The following is a 6,000-nucleotide window of genomic DNA, read 5'->3' on the forward strand; positions in this document are numbered from 1 at the left end:
AATAAAGAATATATCACAGGAAAAAGAAGAAATCTTCTGATCTCATCAGTTCTCTATCAGTAACTTAAATTTTTAGGGATTATCAAGGACCTTGTAAATCATTAATTGTGATTTGATCTACCTCCGGAACGTTATCTGCAAAGAAGCAGTCACAAAAATGATTAGAAAAATGTTATTTGCTCAAATAAGGAGCACATACCTGCTTAAACAAAACTCCAGAAGAAATAAAGCATGGCTTTAGTATAATACCAAAAAGGTAAGTGGGATTCATTCAGAGAATCATTCAGAGTATCAGAGAGTTAATAATGGAATAGTTTGGGTTGGAAAGGACATTTAAAGGTCATCTCATCAAATCCCCATTGTAATCAGCAGGGACATCTTTGACTAGATCAGGTTGCTAAGAGACCCATCCAACCTGACCTTGAATTGTCCCAGGGATGGGGCATCCACCATCCCCCTGGGCAACCTGTTCCTGTGTTTCAACATACTAATTGTTAAAAAATGTAAATTCTTACATCTAATCTAAATTAACTCACTTGTAGTTTAAAGCCATTAGCCCTGGTCCTATCGCAACAGGCCCCGCTAAAAAGTTTGTCCCCATCCTTCTTATAAAACCCCCTTTAAGGACTAAAAGGCCACAATAAAGTCCCCCTGGGGCTGTCTCTTCTCCAGACCGAGCAACCTGAACTCTCTCAGCCTTTCTTCATAGGAAAGGTGCTCCAACCCGCTAATGAACTTGGTGGCCTTGTTTGGACCCACTCCAACAGGTCCACACCTTTTCTGTGCTGGGGACCCCAGAGCTGCATGCAGCACTCCAGGTGGAGTGCAGAGCAGAGGGGCAGAATCCCCTCCCTCATCCTATTGGCTATGTATCTTTGGATGCAGCACAGGACACGTTTGGCTCTCTGGGCTGTGAGTACAAATTTATGGCTCATGTCCAGCCTCTCATCCACCAGCACCCCCGTGTCCTTCTCTGCAGGGCTGCTCTCAGTTCCTTCATCCCACAGCCTGTATTGACACTGGGGGTTTTCCTGACCTAGGTACAGCACCTTACACTGGGCCTTGTTGGGCCTCATGTGGTTCACGTGGGCCCGCTCCTCCAGCTTGTCCAGGTCCCTCTGGATGGCATCCATCAAGTGTACCATACAGCTTTGTGTCATCTGCAAACTTGCTCAGGGTGCACTCAATTTCTTTGCCTGTGTCACTGATGAAGACATTGAACAGTGCTGATCCCCTCATGGACCCCTGAGGGATGCTACTTGTTGCTGATTTCCATAAGGACATTGCATTGTTGAACCACTGCAATGCCTCATACCCAAAGTTCCCTGAATATGTTAATGGCTGCAGGCCACAGTTTGTCTACTGTTTGTGCTGTACACAGGGCAAATGACAGTCAAATATTTTAAAGTTGTTACATAGCAAAGCACTAAGCAGGAGGAACAATAGGGTTTTTTGTGTTTGAGGATTTTTTTTTAAAGGTCATATTTAAAAACTAAATTTAAAAGTAGAGAAGGAGATAGAAAAAGGAGAACAAACATGGTTATTATAGCTCTAAATGCAACAAATAACCTGCAATTTCTGCATCATTTTCTATGGGAAAAATGAATGTCTGTGGGTCCTGGAATGGACTTTGACCTTTAACTAGGTGTTCAACTAGGACATCAGCAGAATTCTTCTCTACACCATTATCCTTTGAATCCTGAAATTCAGAACAAAACGGTCATCTTCTACCTTGGAAATGAAAGAGGTGGTCCTATGTTGCAAGCATTTAATTGCAAAATTCCAATAGCTGTCACCTTTGACATCCTCCTTGTGTGAGCTGTGGAAAGGAAGGAAAGACGAATGCTGAAAAAGAATCTGACAGGTTCCTTAAGTCTCTTAGATTTATCCCTGCTCAAAATTTGCTTTAGGAAAAGGAGTGCCCTGTACCTGCTTTGAGAAAAAGGTAAAGTAGCTAAAAGAAAATTTGCTCTAACTAAGAAACTAGTATTTTTCACTAAAATGATCAGTCTAGAGAGAGTGATGAAGCTAATTTTCTTCCTATTTTGGAGAAAGTTGGCCAGGAATGTAATGAAGGTAGGAAAGCTCACCCAGCCCCCTTCAAAAACAAACCCCCCAAAATAGGGTAAAGCTGGGGCTGTCCTGTGTTTTTCCCAAATGTTGTTTTGCTGACATATGTCTAGCCTAGTGTGATTAAGCCATGTTTCACTGAATTAATCAGCTAGAATGACATGAATCATAATAAGAATTGACAGCCTACTCTGTTTTCTTTGTACAGGCTTCAAAATTCAGCAATGAACACCACTCAGAAGCAGTGGATTGAAATCACACACAGATTTTGGACAGTCATGAACATGAACAATTAAACACACAGAATGGACTTTCAGAATGAATCGGAACAGTGAACCAATTCTTCCCATTTTCCCAACACCAAACGGAGTTCTAGACACTCATGATGTGAATGTTATTCTCTAGATAGGCCAAAATGAAGCAATACCAGGGAGAAGTAAGACAAATATTTTGCCTATTTTCTAACTCATGTGTCTTCCAAAGTAATATGAAGGTAGATCACAGCATACTCAAAAATGGATACAAGCATAAGTTGTGAAAAAGCAAAAATTTTTGCTTAAAAGTAGGCAATCTCTTGAACTGTATGCCTTTGTAAACCTCAAAATTATCTTATTTGTTTATTTATATGAGTTCTTAAAATCAAATCTTGCTAGCTCTAGAATAAGAAATATTTTTTACATTTAGTACAACAAAAACTTTAACTTCTCCCATTAGAAAGACATGATTGAAAGAGATCCAGAACAAAACCAGTCCTATATCCAGGCCCCTTAATCACTGTGCAGTTATTTATGTAAAAATCATAAAGGGAATCATTCTTCAAAGCAGCATCAGATAGACTTGCCTCATCAGTACCAGATGTTGTCTAACCTGTTTTTTCCTTCAATGACAGGGATTCACACTTTCCAGGACAATCTACACTAGAGCTTCCACAAGTTTTGAATTTTTTAGCTTCCCCTGTTGAAGTTTTTTTCACTTCCCTTAAGTCAGAATTAATTCCAGCTCTGTCTGTAAACTATGCTTAAAGCCCTCTTTGTCATCGTTGTCTTTAGACATCCTTCTATAAAGCCATGAGGTACCAGTAACTTTTCACACTTAAACCTTCCTCAAAACACAGCCCTCCTAGTGGTCTTCCCCACGTCAGCTTGCATATTCTCCAGACAGTCTTGTTAACAACCAGTGAGACAAAACTAAGTAAATTGTAACAAAGAAGAGACTACAGAATTAATGACCTATGCTATTTAACTCTCTCTCTTTTGGTGATTCAATGTCCCCTTAACTTGCTTCTCTGTAATCTCCAGCATATACAAACACCTACTCCAGGCTGCTCTGGACAAGGAAATTATTTTCTTCTCTGTAAAGCCCTCAGTTATTGTTGTCACTTTGCAGTGACAGGAGTAATGAAAAACACATACTTCATTTATATTGTGATGGGCTTTTTCTCCTTTCTCTGAAGTGTTGGGGAATGTGACTTGAAATATGTGTGGCCAGGTGGCCAAGGTGCCTGGGAGGCCAAGAAGGCCACTGGCATCCTGGCTTGTATAGTGTGGCCAGCAGGACCAGGGAGGTAACTGTGTCCCTGTATTTAGCACTGCCAAGGCCATACCTCAAATACTGGGTTCACTTTTGGGCCCCTCACTACAGGGAAGACACTGAGCAGTGAGTTCAGAGAAGGGCAATGGAGACGGTGAAGGATCTGGAGCACAAGTACTATGAAGAGAGGCTGAGGGAGCTGGGGGTGCTTAGCCTGGAGAAGAGGAGGCTCTGGGAGACCTTATCTCTCTCAACATCTTCCTGAAAGGAGGTTGTAGACAGGTGGGGGTTGGTCTCTTCTCCCAGGTAAAAAGTAATAGCAGCAGAGGACATGGCCCCAAGCTGAGCCAGGAAAAGTTTAGATTAAAAATTAAGAAAAAATTTTCATGGAAAGGGTTGAAAAGCATTGAAACAGACTGCCCAAAGATGTTGTAAAGACATCACTGCTGGTGGTATTGAAAAAATGTGTGGCTATAGCACTTGAGGACATGGTTTATGGTGACCATGGTGGTAGTGTTAAGATGAGGGTAGGACTTAATGATCTTAATGGTCTTTCACAGCCTTAATGATTCTGATTCTATGCAAATGCAGAAAAGAAACCTAGATAGCTGTGCTGGAGGTGAGGTTACCTGAACTGTGCTTTGGAGGATTATGACTGAATGCATTTGGTGTGGTTGGATTTTTCCTTCAAATATCTCAATAGTTCCAAGTTTTAGAGAAGCAACACACTTTTACTCTTGTCATGTTCACAATAGGAACCCCACAGTATTACCGTCAAATCACAGGGGAAAGTGAAAACATTATGTCCATTGCTGTTTGGAACCTTTTGCAAAAGCCCGTGACGACCTACCTGTAATATAACACGATGACTGAGAGACTGAGGGTGGAAAAGGCTGTCAACAGAAACACATAAAAGCAAGGAAGATGTATCTGCCAGGTAGATTTACTATGTTAAATAAAGTAAATAGGCAACTTGTGTTTTTTAATTTGTTGATCCATGCAAGTAAGGTTTCCTTGCATGGCCTATCTCTGATCTAAGAAAACAACCAACAATAAAGTAGGAAGAGCTGTACAGCAAAAAATATTTTGTTAATGATATATCACTGGCAATACAATTACATGCATTGTTTTAGTACATGATTAAATAAGTGAACAATTATAGCCATTTTGAACTGGCAAATTTCCTTGGTCACCAGTATCCCTTCAAAGGAACTCTGGCTGATAAAATGTCAATAAAGTGCTGCTGCTCAGGCATATCAGATTGCACTTGATTACTTATAAAAAATATTTGCAATTGTGGTTTGACATACAATAAAATGGAATTACAAAGGAGACCGGTTTACTCTTTGTTAGCAGCAGCTGCAGGTATTAAATCAGCTGCTCCAAGAAGAGCATAGCTTACAGAGCACTTCAGCTCATTTTTCTCTACCCAACTGTTTGAATATAGAGTATTTGAGCAAACTTATTTAAAGCCTTTGAGGTTTTTACGCTGAAAAAAAAGAGGAAAGAATAAGGTAACATGTAAAGTACACCTGGAATCATCAAGGTTCAGAAAAATAAAATGTTTTAATAAATAAAAATAAATTATTATATACTATATTGTTTATTATAATAAACAAATTAATGCCGAATTGAAAAAATAATGTATTTTTCTACCATGGTCATCTTCCTCCACTCTTCTGTAAAACAATGCATTCTCCACTAATCTAGACTGAACTACAGTGTATTTTGTAAGTGACAAAGCACATTTCTGCTGGTAGACCTGAAAATGAAAATTAAAGTTGTCTGTGGCTCATTTTTAATGTGGTTTGCATTTTTCATCCATTTGTGACAAAATACGGAGGACTGTCTTAACAAATATTACCAATTTGATTTAATGTAAAAGCAATAGCAACACAAATATATTAAAATTCACTTTTGCAAATAAGCATACTAACGCAAACAAGCACAGACAGCTTTTCAGTTTCTTTCTCTTAAGATCCCTTCTATGCTCAGATCAATTTTTTTTCTATGATGTGTGACTGTGGACTGGAAGATAGCTGTGAAGACTTCATGGTCCAGGTCACAGAGTTGGGTGTAGCACAGTGCAACATCGATGGAAAGCTATTACTATCTAATGAGCGTACAGCAGCATAATGAAATACATGTTTCAGTCCAAGTGTCCACATCACAAACTCATTTGCTGGCAATCCTCTCTGTGTTAAAATCCAAAAACAGGCATGGAATTTTAGCTGGTTTTACTCCTCCAAGGTAGCCCAGCCTTTCAGGTGTGAGGAATGTTAAAAACATAATACAGAAAAGTTTACTGACTCATTTAGTCAGTTTATGTACACATAGACAGCAGCAGAGCTGAGTAAATACTGCAAGGAGTAGTTGTGCAGAGCTCTTTACATTCTGAAT

This window comes from Motacilla alba, chromosome 2, assembly GCF_015832195.1.
Source record: "Motacilla alba alba isolate MOTALB_02 chromosome 2, Motacilla_alba_V1.0_pri, whole genome shotgun sequence".
NCBI lineage: Eukaryota > Metazoa > Chordata > Aves > Passeriformes > Motacillidae > Motacilla > Motacilla alba.